Below are 13,642 nucleotides of genomic sequence, written 5' to 3'. Positions count from 1 at the left end.
GACACATCTAATACTCAACTAGATTTCTGAAGTTCATATTGCAACAAGTATTCCCCTTGAATTCACAGGAAACACCATGAATTCAAGTGAAGCTAATGGGACCACTATTTGGAGCAGGGACACTTGTCAGCTGAAGTAGTGCCGTCACAAAACAAAGTTACTACCACATAACTCTTGCTATGACATCACAAAATTTTTACAGATGTTATTTTTAGCCGAAACTGTTTTTTTTTAATATCCATCATCTTATATCTATTGCAGGGCATTTTTTCACTTGTATAATTATGACTCATTATGATTTCAGCCCTACATTTGCCTGCTTATCCTATTTATTTTTACCTATCCTACTGTTACGGCAAAGATGTTCTCATCTGTTCTATGCTCTTCCTCCTCCTGCTGGAGACCATTCATCTTACAGAGTTAAGGTTATGAAATATGAATTGATAATTCTTCCAACTCAGTATAAACCTATGCCAGTATTCATATCCAAATAGCATAGGACAATAGCACTGTAATAATTTGTGCAAGTACTACGATATGTTGGGCAATTAAAAACCTATGAAAGAGATTAGCAAGGGTTTCTGAAGTTTAAATAATTAAATCATATTCAACTGATGCAAGCACACAGTTCTGATGACCTCACTGGAATTACTAAAATTTCTGTCTCATAACACCTAGCATTAAAGTCAATCATAATTGAACTTCCATGCATCTTTCTCTAAAGAAAGAGAAACATTCAAAAGAAAGGCTGCTCATCTGTCCAAGGCAGGTGCAGGTAAGTGCTGCCATCTGTCTTATAATATCTCTTTGTAATATCCCTACGATTACCTTATACTTCTGTGTGTAATTCAGTCTGCCTCTCCCTCAAAACACTGAGCTGCCCAGAGATGAAGTGCAGATATTTAGCAGCTGTTCTTTATAATACTCAATCTACCATTTTTTTCCCCCAGACTCAAATGTATTGGATTAGGACAGAAAAGTCTATTCTTTGCTGTTCAACTGCCAACATCTATTGAGGTACAATTTAAGCAAGGAATATATGCCATTTTCTTGTACATTCACAATATTTTAAAACCTCACACTACTACACTATTTAATGGATATTAACTACATGAGTTAAGCAAAAGGCTGTTTTGCTTTTCAAAAGAAAACTCTTATTTTTAGTTGGTTCTCATCAGCTAGTGTTATAAACAGTGGACAGAATTACCTATTTCACAATTCCTAGTGGTAAAGCCATTTCTTAATTAATATCCACTAGTAATTATAGAAGTTAATGTCAAAATACCACTTGAGAAAACACATGTGATATTAAAGATCCGTATCATTTAATTTTTCCCCTTTGTCATCTTGCATGTAAGATGACAGCAAGAGCAGCAAACAACATCTGAACATCAGCTGTAGAGCTGTATTATCAAAACATAACTGCAACATATACATTTGTATTCCAAGAGGAAATAGTCTCAGGTTATTTTAGAACCTCCAGCAGGGAGCATAACAACAGGGTTTGGTTTGAGTTTTTGCAAGCAAGTGGTCCATCATGTTTAAAAAGAAAAAAATAAAACCACTGCAAAACAGAAAGAGTGCCACAGAAAAGCACTGATCAATTAATATCAATGGATCTCCTGTTTCAGTAGTATAGAAAGTAAAAATCAAATTCCCAAGAACATAAGGAGATCATAAGCAATGCTCAGGATCTCAAGTCACAAATTTCTCTTACTTTTGTATTCATCTGCTTTGCATAATCAACTTTTTTCTCTTCTACCTTTATTTCTATTGTCACTTATTTCATCTTCTCATTTTTAAGTGGAAATCTGTGTTCCCTCATTGCTGATTGCTTCAAGGCAGGGACTACAGTTGGGTTTCACATAAGATTTTCATAAAAAACCCAACCTATCAAAAACATTCATGCAGTCTGTCCCGTTCTCAGCGACTAAAAAGAACAAAGAGCTTTGTACTTATTGTAAATGTGTGACCCCCTCCTTCCCAGACTGCCAAAATGCAAAGATATAAGCTGCGTTCAATTTTGACGAAATTCTCACAGCGCAGTAATGCATCTTGAGCTTTGTGGTTCAGAAAGGAAAGCACCAGAAATTGAATGCAGATGTAAATAAACTCTGAAAATAGTATTGTTCTTGCAACACAAGTCTTTTTACGTCACTGACGGAAAACATAGATTTTTAACTGTTCTGCATTAACGAGATTTTTTTTTTACCTTTCATTTCCAATTTCCATTATATATTCAAATAGAAAGCATTCAGAATTTTAAGCAAAAATCACTCTTGAACTTTTCAGTAAGGGAAAGTACAATGAGACTTGACTTGTATTCACAATACTCCTAAACCATATTACCTGACCCTGATGCTTCACATTATCAGCTTCTTTATTACTTATTATTTCTTTATGATCTTCTACTACAATTAAAGAGATTGCATCATCCTGTAAATCAGTAGTTCATAAGCTGAAGATGAAAAAAAGTAAAACAGGTTACCTACCTCTGTTGCCAAAAGGCTAATGCTTTTACTCAGCATTCAAAGAAGGATCATTTTCTACGATATCATACTGGAGAGAAAAAAACAAAGAACAGAAGAATACTTTAAGTCACTGAGAAACAAAAGTATGGGTTGCGATATATCAAGGAAGTGTGAAAGCATGCATAATTTTAAGTTATACAATTCAAAATATCTAAAATATGTTCCATTTAATCATTTACATCTTGCAGCAGTACTCTATTAAATAGTGAAATATTTATAGCTTCTAAGGCTCTAATTAAAATGTTTTCTCAAAATTATCTTGCTTATTTCATATGAAGACTTAACATATGAAAACAGACAACCTACTAAATATTTGAAAGGAAATGATCCATGAATATTCACTCATGAATGGCAGAGCGATAAAGAACAAGCACACAAAAGGTACACTGAACACAATCCTCCAAACCAGCAAAGCATAACCAGATCTAACTCATGTGGCTACAACTTGTAACTGCCTCCTGAAAATGCTTCAGTTATGAATAAAGGACTGGAAGAAATTATGGAGATAAGCAATTTTAGACTGTCACAAAAATAATAGACCATTTTTGTCCCCTCCATTTTCAAAAGCAACACAAAAATGGAACTACTCAGCTGACCCTTTAAACATAGAAAAGCAGAGAAGATAGAGAGAGGCACAAGTTAAAAAACTGAACCACTAGATTAAAACAACTGGTCCCACAGACATGGGACAACATTCACATCTCCTACACGTTCCTCCTTATGCTGTCTGTACCACCACTGGCAGTCTGCACCTTTCCACAGGGAGAAAGAGCCCTCTCTTGCTTTCCATTACTCTGCACTAGAAATCTCTTTTCTGTTCTATCTCTTCCTTTTAAGTTGAAAACTTAAATACATCTTTATCCTGAAAAAACAGTTCCTAGGACTTCCATTTATTTTAAGCAAAGAGCAGGGTATACCAGCATCAGCAGGGCTCTGGTTACTTGGCTGCTTTCCTAAATTGTTCTTCCATGATTTTACTCATCTGCAGAATGGACAAGCACTCACAAACAGAAGCCTTCACACAGTTCAAATACAGGGATGCCTAACTGGCAAAGTCTATGCAGGTACCAGCACGAGACAGGCCTCCATCAACAGGCATGCCACAGCAGAGATCCTGCTCCTGCATGGACACTGCCTCCCAACCACCCACCACTTGTTATTTGGGAGCAGCCATGTGCTTACGGCTTTCCTAGGACCCAAGATTGGAAATGCAACCTGGGGAGGAGGACTGCAAATGGCTCAAGTGCAGACAGGGGAAAGAAAGAGGACCAGGAAACTATGGTTACAGCATTACTCATGTCCTCTCTCTGTCCTTACAGCAGCTGGAAGGATACAAAACCTCCTGCATTTGGGTATCAACGCCCAAAATGGAAGTTAGTGACTCTCATGCTAAGCCCCAAAAGGATATGGACAATTTGTAACATCTACATAACTGAGTGTCCTTTGCTTTGCTTTATTTAGAGATAGATTTGTAATAAGATGCCTAAATAATTACACAACGTTTATCAGTTGCATCAACAATTTACTGACTTCACCTGTCCAACTGATTTCAGATAAAGCCACTTTGGATTTGTATAAGCATAGGGACTAAATATTTACCTGATATAATGGCATTCTTCAAAAGAAATTATTACACTGCTAATGCAGGCAGTGCAATAAAAATTAGTACTCAAATATTTTATTTGTAATAATTGTTGTGTTGGTTTTTTTTAAAGAAGAAACTAGTGAAAAATTCTGATTTTTAAAAAGGTAATATTTTAAAGCCTTATTTAAAACGCTGGAGGCATTTATGTGACATTTCTAAACGCCACCATTTTCATTTCCCTCTGAAAAGGAAATGCCAAATGATTGCCATCATTCTTGTAGCATTTCTTTGCTTTTTCAGCAGTAGGTTTTTTGTGGGGTTTTTTTTGTTTGGTTGGTTTTTTGTTTTTTTTTTTTTTTTTGTTTTTTTTTTTTTTTTTTTTTTTTTTTTTTAAATTGTGGAGGGTTTTTGCTTTTTTAAAAAAAAAAATCAGGTTCTAGATGGGCCTGTGGCAGGTTGGTCTTGGCTGTCCACCAGCCGCCCACCCAGCTGCTCTCTCACTCTCCTTCTCAGCAGGACGAGGGGAGAAAATAAGATGAAAAAAACTCGACGGTATAGATAAGGACAAGGACATTACTCACCAGTTGCCATCACAGGCAAAACAGGCTCGACTTAGGGAAGATTAATCTATTCCCAATTAAGAACAGAGTAGGACAGTGAGAAACGAAGCCAAAACTTTCCATCTCACCCGCCTTCTTCCCAGGCTCAAGGTCACCCCCAAGTTTCCCGCCTCTTCCCCCTGAGGGGCTGTGCCCTGGGCAGGCCTGTCAGAACCGGCTGGAACCGGCTGTGCCCAGCCCAGGGCAGCCCCAGCTGCTCCTCACAGAGCTGCCCTGCAGCCTCCCTGCACCCAATACCGGGCTCAAGAGCAGCTGCAATTTCCCAGTTTTGGGCCTTTTCATTCTCTATCCCCTCTAAATATCAATTTTGTATTCTCATTTTGTGCAACTTCTCTTCGACCATTAGATCAGATAAAAAAAACCCCAAACAACCAAAACCACAGATAGGAGAGGAGAGGTACAGCACTGAAGGAACAGACACCCTCCAGAAGTGTTGGGCTTTTTTCCCCAGGGTTCAGTTGGGTGAGTTATTACTATTAATAGAAATACCTACTGAAAAGTCTATCTAATCCTCCAGGAACAGACAAGGATGAAGAAAACACTTAACCTCCAATACTAACTTTTAGATTCTGGAAAGGGAATACCATCTTTAAATATATATTCAAATTAGTACCACCTTAGGTTTCATTCTTCTGGTGTCAGTTTAGTACAAATATGTATAGATAAGTACAAATATTTCATGCATGACCAAAGCCTCAATGCCACAAATGTGTAAGGAAAGATAGGTCCCGCTTTGCCATTTGAAGCGTTCAGTATTGTACATGCTTTAACTCATGGAACAAGTACTGTGAAATACACAGTACTAGACCCAAGTATTCTAGCCTCCTTTCTAAAGTTTTGGGCTTAATTTCTTCTATCACATTTCTTTTATCACAATGACAGAGGAAATTCACTGTCTGAAATACCAGGGAATTAGTCAACAATGTATTTTAAGCTTTGAAATATTATACTGAAGTGATAACTGATTAGTATTCACATTTTCAGATCAAGAGAATATAAAGGCAAATACCATCAGAAATACTGAAGGAAAGGCGCTTGAAGCTAAGCACACAATTCAAATGGACTAATAAGATACAAATCACTATGGGTCATGTTCGCTCCACAGAAAATCATAAAAGTCAGAAGGTTAGCACTTTGAAATGTATGCACTCCAAAAAACCAACTTGAATTTGATATTTTTTGACAAAAAGATAGAATTCCAGTGTCTGAAATAGTAAGAGTTGTGGAATTAGCCATACAGCAAATATATTCCTATAATATGTTATACAAATATTTAGTGGCAAAATTGCATCAACTGTCTACTTTTTTTTATTCCCTGCTAATACCAAATCAATGACACTTGTGCAAAAGCAATAACAATAAAACTGATGTACTGTCAGACTGTTGTGGCCTCACAAAAGGTATTTATGGAGAAAACTTGCACAAAGAAAGGACCCAGCTTAATCTTTAGATTCTCGGTTAAATTATTTTTCCAAAGCCATAAAAGAGGAGTTGGCAGCCTCTTAAAAAAATAGTCTTATCAATAGATCACACTTGATACACTTGAACAAAGTTAGCCTTAATCCTCTGATACACTTCTATGGAGTTCATCTAAACATTAAGATCCTCAATTTTGCATGTGCGTGTCTTCAATTACTAAAATAATTCTCGTGAGCTAAAGCAATGTTATTCTATTGCCATGATTTGCACATATTTTTACGTTTTCACTCTACTGTTAAGGAGAGAAAAATACTACAGACTACAGTACACTCCTCCATCTTCTTTTTAAATGGTTGAGAAAGTTCTGGGCTGTTACGATGCACACTCTAGAAACTCATCCCAGCAATAAGATCATGGCTACTCTGTGTTAAAGTAAAATGTAAAACCCATCATTATTTGAGGAGGTGCTCTCTAAATGTATAAATCCTGATTGGCAGTCAATTAGTTATTACTTTTACCACTTGCCCACACACCCATTAAGTTAATGTTTTTGGACTCCCTCTCCCCAAAGACCCAGTAGAACTTTATGAAATACAGTGACACAAAACTCTGACACAGTCCTTGTTACAAAATATGCCTTAGATGGCAATTAATCAACAGATGCCATGAGCTCAACAAAACCTTCAATAAATACGACAGGATTGAACAACTACAGCTATTGTTTCAGCCATAAATCTTGGAAATGCTTTTTACTGTAGCAACAAACTGCTAATAAATTCAACTTGCATTACCAGAAACATATAAAGGACAGGATACACTTCATGATGGTTTTTCAGTGTCCTCCCTGAGCCCATGCACTCAGGCATATTGTTTCCAGAAATATTTTATAGTTAGCAGTGATGCAATGTCCCCCCCCACCCTCTCCCATGACTGATGAGATAGAGAACATCGACTGAATGCCATTGCCTGTCACTACGTCCTTCTCGCTCAAAAGAAATGGGAGGCTTTATGCTTACAATTCATATTAGCTTTAGGAGCAATCATCAACATTAATTGCACGTGTATCATTGGGCAAATAGACTTCAAAAAAATATAACAATAGTAGAAGCGCTGTCCCTGTTACTGTGCAAACATGATGGCGTTTTCTAGTATTCTTCTAAGGCACGTATTCAATAAATGGGACCAACAAGCCATCCACAGCTAAGGTTACGCAGGGAAGAGCCAAATTTTCAAAGTAGTGGCATAAAAGATTAGAGTTTCTCATCTACGTTCGTTTCATCTCAAAGAAATGATTCTTCTAGTGCAATTTACAGAAGCGTTCACATCCCAAATGCTTTAATCCCTACCAACTACAGCAAAGGTCACTGGATTGTTTTTTCTTACACCTCATATTACCACATTCTGTTCTGAATGAGGACTTGATAGATCCAAAGAGATAAAGAGAGAAACTGATATTGACATCAACCGAAAAGCCAGACTAAACAAAAGATCACAACCCTTATGCCTCAAGTCTAAAAACCTCTAGCGGTGTTAAGTTGGTTTAGATTCAAACTGATCCAAGTTACTAGCAAACAGTGCTCCATGTGATACAGTAGTTAACTACTGACAACAGCATACACCAGCTGGGAGGGGAAAACCATTCCAACAAAGCTAGTGGGACAGGTGTTTGCTCTTCACATATTTCATTGTACTCTTGATGTTCTTACACAACTTTTTCTTTGTGTGCTTCTTCATTTCTTGGAGGTTTGAAACCCACCAGCATCTACAGTCCAGAAATGTAAAGGTGGTCTCTCTTGCTCTCTCCACATCCTCACCTACTTACTAACAAAACCAGAAGCAGCAAATAGAGAACTGTTCCACAGAAAAAGTAACTTGTTGCCACCTACTCCAATAAGGGGAGGTAAAGACATTATAGCAATTAATCACCCATTACCCTTATAATACATTTTAGCATCACCTGTTGAGTCAAGGCAGACTGCAAATTTAAAGTTTATCCTAGAGACATATAATCTCTTTTTATGGGATCTCAGCATTTTGCTGATGTTCAACCTTAACAAGTTCTATATAGCTCTGCTGTACTAATGTTTTCACAGCTGGCCATCTGCTTTCTGGAAGCAGAGCCATCTAAAACTAAGGGGAAGCAACAGCTTGGTAGACTCCGACTACTAAAAGACAGAGATAAAGAAATTTCAGTAGGGAAAGGGAGGAAGAAGAACTAGAGAAAAAGAAGATGGCTTGCCCATATAAAACTAATTTCAAAAAAGTTTATTTTCTCAAAATCTTATGAATTCCATTCTATAAAAATACTTGTCATCGTGAAGGGTACCAGAGTTCAGAGGCTAACTCATCTTGCAAACGTGAAAGAGTTACTACAGTCACTGGTACAGTGATAATAAACAAGTAGGGCTGATATGTAAGGATGTGACTTAGTACATAAAACTCTTCTCTGGAAGAGTTACCTTCCCAAAAAATACATCTTTATGGAGGGATATTTCAATTAGGCATTTACTCCATTAAGTTAAAAAATAGCAGAAAGTACCTTCTATTGTGAGGAGAACCATTAGTCTCAGTACACGACATGGGTTTCCAGACAACTTTTTAGTAACTTTTGTTTGGTTAGACATACAGGTGGAAATTTCTGGAGAATCTGTAAACCAGCTGCATTACAGCAACAGATACCAGCTTACATGAGGTTTGATTACCTTCTACTTGGAGACTGAGCAAGTGATTATAAGAAGATACCCAGTTTTAGAAGGTGCTGCCACTGGTGTTTTGTTAGTTGGCATTTACTAACAGAGACCGAAACAGGTATATGTGTTTGGTTCAGGGCAGTTTAAGGGAAAGCTGCTTATTCTTTTACAAACTAATCCCTCTTCCCTTGTGTTCAGTCACATAATAGTCCACAGTTCACAAGTACCAAATACTAGCTAGCATTGTAAAGATGGAATCAATAGTATAATCCTATTAAATTCTGCAATACAGGCTACTTTTCAGATATATAGTGGAATCCTCTTAAATTGATTTTTTTTTTTTAAATAAAAGGTAGGGTTATGTGAGGCTCTAGCTAGAAACCTAAGAAATGTCTACGTAATGCTCTTAAGGTAGCAGTTCAGTCTGGTTTCCTCTGTACAGTTTCTGTATATTGGCTGGCATGTAGCTGTGATACTTTACTAGATGATCTTCAAAATAAAACTAAAGCTTTCTTAGTTATTGTAACCAAAGAGCAATGAAATAATTGTTAAGGTTACTCACCTAAGGCTTCATTGAGAACTGACACTTCCATTTGCTTGTGAGCTATTGACACCTATTGCTGAAATTCCATCACTAACATGATCAATTACTCATATTCAAAGCTAGTGTTACCGTTTCCTCGAGTCTTTCCAGATATTAGCTCTTGTATGGTTTACTCCATCCCAAACTTCACCTGCTTATATTTGAAGACTGCATGATCTCTTAATCTATTTTGAAAAACTATCATTTTTGAACCTACAGGAAGATTTAATCTATTTCCTTCACACAGCAGGAGGGAAAGTGCCACTTGTGGCACTAGCTACCTGATTCTTCCTTCAACAAAAATTAATGTTATCTACCCTAGTCCACACGCAGGCCAATGCGGCTAAGCAGTGTGAGTTATGGTGACACTTGCTGATGGGCAGCTAGATTTCCAGTTCTACCACAGCTTCCATCCGGCAAGTCATGCCACAGTCCATACATATTCCAGGGCAGCCTAGTATTTTTCTCATGTCTTTCAGAGTGAAGAAACTACACACAGGAAAAAGAATTTCTTTCTCTGCATCCCTACAAAAGATCATCTTTAAGTGTCTTACTTCCTATCCTTTCCTGTACTACCAACGCTTCCCAGTTGTGCAGCCACTATAGATCCCAATGACACTAGTAGATGTACAAAAAATTAGGGCCTTTACAGAACCTCAACTACCTTGAGGTGTATATAAAAACCTGCAATTACAGTTTGCAACTGAAAATCATAGCAACTCTATGACCAGAATGGTTAAGAAATATTGCCAAAAATATGAGATTTCTCATTTCTCCAATAAATGTACATATTCGATGTTTTCTAGACTAATTTGATGCATTGGGCAGATTAATTCCTATTGCCAGTGTCATACCAGTACCATAATTTCTTTATATCCACAAATCGGCAGCATCCCTCACACATACGGCACCAGCTAGACACCTTTTCCGAGATGGAGTGGGTGGAAACGGACAGGAGCTGAAGGTCGGGCAATGCCTCTGCTTGACCCATTAGTGCAACAGAGCCAGAGGAAGCTGGGGAGAGCACCCAGAATCCTGCCTTTGCCTCATCCATCTTTCACATTTTAAATCGCTCTCTCAGTAGATCACAACATGTTCCAAAGGTTTGGGATTGACAGGAGGGGGGAAAAAAGCGCAAGCGTAGCAACCTCATTAGGATTCTGCTCTCAAAGGCTCCACACAGCTTTGTCTTTTGAAGAGTAAAAGCTGCTTAACAAGTCAGCAATAGCTCAGTGTCCCCCCCCCAGAACAGCTATGGTAACAGTCTTCATTGCGCAAACATGTTTCTTGAACTACTTTCCCAAGTCACCGCTAATGCGAACCTGTGGAGTGAAATAAATGCAAAAAAAATAAAAAGCTCTTGTCTCCTTGCTTTTTTTAAACACTTCGCATGACAAGTATATCACTCCTGTTTCCTATCTTTTGCCTTCTGTTAGAAATAATACATCAGAATACACATTTCTGAGATTAAGGATAAGTAATTCATGTGAGTAAGTCCACAGAATCAGTTGCCACAACCTGAAAGTTAGCCTAAGATTGCAAAGGATTTCTGTCCAAGAGGAGCCACTTGGCAGTGCACTTAGAGATGTTCTCGTCCAAGCATTTAAGCAAACTTTTTAAGGTTAACAGGAATGCTTTTGGGTGGTTACACAATTATGCTAATCAGAGGACCACAACAAAACCAATTTACCCACCCCAATAAAACAGTTGTAGCACTTCTCATTTTTGCAGACAAGCAGGCAGAAGCGTTTTCCCCTCTACCCCCATTTTATCTCAAAATCTGGACACAAGTCTGTCCCAGAAGGCAAGCACCTAGCTGTCCTTAACGGAGCGCCCGCAGCTTGCAGGGAGGTGTGCACAGATGCGCACGTCTGCCTGAGGAAGAGGTGGGACACTGCTTTTCCGCTCCAGACACTTTGCAGCTACTTCAGCTAGCCTGAAGAGATTCACATTGAAATAGCACGGCCAGGGAAAAAAATTAAATGACTTGAGCATTGTCATATAGATAACTAATATTAAAAGTTGATGGACTGCCGTTCTGTCACCTTGCACGAAGCCTGAAGGAAAAGCTGTTGTTCTGCATGTGCGAGGGGTGCAGAGCAGGCTACGTCAGGCCCGTGCTCAGCAGCCGATTCGATGGATTATGTAATCCTCTACGGGAACGTAGATGCCTTCTGCACAACTTCCAACCACCAAGTTTCAGTCTTCTATTACAAACATCACAAATATATTAAACACTTGGTTTGAAACCTTTCTACCATACTGTATCCTTCTGAAACGTGAACCCTGGGCATAAAAGGCAGGAAGCATACACTTAGTAACAAAATGTGTAAAAAGCAACTGCTTTTCTGAGTAATAAATCACAATAGGAGCATTAATCTCAAGAGTAAATGAATGAAACCCACAAAGCAGAGGTCAGTCTTTGAGCTGAGATTACTACTGATAAAAACTGTATGTTAGCTGTAGTAAGATGTTGATTGTCCCAATCCTTATACATATCCAAGTTTCTACAGAGTCGAATCAGAGCTGGAAATAAAGAAGCACTTAGAAAATTGATATACGTTTGCTTTACACACAGTTCCAAGCACAGGAGGCAAATCTAGTCTTTTTTGAAGGGTTTCTAATGCCGGTATTCTTTCCCGTCTCCATGCTCCATCCCTTTGCCTGGAGAAATTTGAATTTCAGAAGCAGAAACCACACTGTACTCCCGAAAGCACGCTACTGACATACCCAGCACAGCTTACGTATGTAGAATCACGCATTTTATTTATAAAGCATAGGAAATCCTAAGCATTTTATAAATTCTCAGAATGACAAAAGTTGAGTAAATATACATGCTTAAGGTAGCATATGCAGTGCCATGTTCATTCAGAAGATGCTCAGGGACCAAGCTCTTCAAGTCCATGAATTTCTAAAATGCATCAGCCTTACCCTTTGAACAGGCACAGAGATGAACTTGTAGCACAAAGTCTTTCAACACCCCTGGAAAGAAGAGGACCGTTTAAAAGCAGTGGTTGGAAGGCCCCAACACAGGACACAGCAGTAGTGCCGATTTCCCTGAAGAGCACAGAGCTCTTCGGAGAGGAACTACAGGGTTAACAAGTCAGATTTGTCCTGATTTTGAACACTATCTGCTTAAATTTACTAAATGTAGAGGCCTGCACACCCCAGGAGTGAGAACAAATCACTGCATAAAAACCTTCATTCAGAACAGCTTAAGGTCAACATATTCTGGTGAAAATATTTTTCATTTCTTTCTTCCTTCCTCTTTTTTTTTTTTATAAGTAGAATAAAAAATCCAACCCCGAAACACCATGTTTTCTAACAGGCACCAACAAATTGAGAGGGAAGAGAGAAGAGTCACATTTCTAAAGTCTTTGTGTTATTTTTACACATACAAGAGAAACATCAGCAATCTAGAAGTATTATACAGAATATGACTGATTTAGCTGGTGCTAAACACACCTTGCATATTCAGTGATTCATTCTAGATACAAATCATAGAGAAAATAGAAAACCATGGATAGTTGATAAGAAACAGGTGTGGGAATCAAAGAGAGTGCTCAAGCAGGACATACAGTGCATGTAAAGACTCACCTAGGTGAATAAAAAGAGCAGAAAGTCTCAGTGTTTGCACACAGCCTGACAGGGCAAGAACTGTGCAGTGCTTTGGCCTTTCTTGGCAGCCGATCAATGCAGGAGAGCAACAGGAGAACCGTGGTGGTACAGGTCAGCAGCCCATCTAAACAGGCAGAATGAGAACAAGATGTGTCCACACCTGAAAACACTTTAATGAGTTACATAGAAAAATGTTTGTGTAACCAAGTATGAATATGAAAAGTGTTTTCAGTGGAACATTTATGATATTTTAGAAGAGAAAAAAGCAAGAAGTTTTCCTGTGAAGACCCATTTTGCAAGTGCTACAGCTTTATCTTGCCCTTTAAGACTAGAGGGAGGAGGGAGGAAGAGGAATTATGATTCAACAGTAAGTATGAATCATTTTTCCCTGGAACTATGCTTAGGAGAAGATAGTATTAAGCCTGCTGTATTCAGAGTTAACATCACAATATAACTCTTAGGGACAAGTATTTCTAATTTGTCACCTAAATTCTCTAATTCAAATATTTAACTTAGTGCCTTTAATCTAAAAGAATTGAACATTACCCTAATGATCTAATGAAGAATCTGATCTGCAAACCAGCATATTCTTTCTG

The 13,642-nt window shown here is 38.1% G+C and overlaps 1 long non-coding RNA gene across 2 annotated transcripts in view; it reads right to left on the bottom strand.

Annotated features, from left to right (window-relative positions):
* Window positions 1-13,355, bottom strand: part of LOC142601660 (uncharacterized) — a 175,699-nt gene extending 162,344 nt beyond the window's left edge. For both annotated transcript variants that reach the window (XR_012835200.1, XR_012835201.1), the window contains exons 1-2: window positions 13,026-13,355; window positions 2,493-2,559 (exon numbers count right to left, since the gene is read on the bottom strand). This is a non-coding gene — a long non-coding RNA (uncharacterized LOC142601660). The remainder of the gene's footprint in view (window positions 1-2,492; window positions 2,560-13,025) is intronic.
* Window positions 13,356-13,642: the final 287 nt, after the last annotated feature.

This window comes from Balearica regulorum, chromosome 4 (assembly GCF_011004875.1).
Source record: "Balearica regulorum gibbericeps isolate bBalReg1 chromosome 4, bBalReg1.pri, whole genome shotgun sequence".
Classification (NCBI taxonomy): Eukaryota; Metazoa; Chordata; class Aves; order Gruiformes; family Gruidae; genus Balearica; species Balearica regulorum.
The sequence above is the reverse complement of the archived record's forward strand: the minus strand, read 5'-3'. Positions and strand labels throughout refer to the sequence as shown.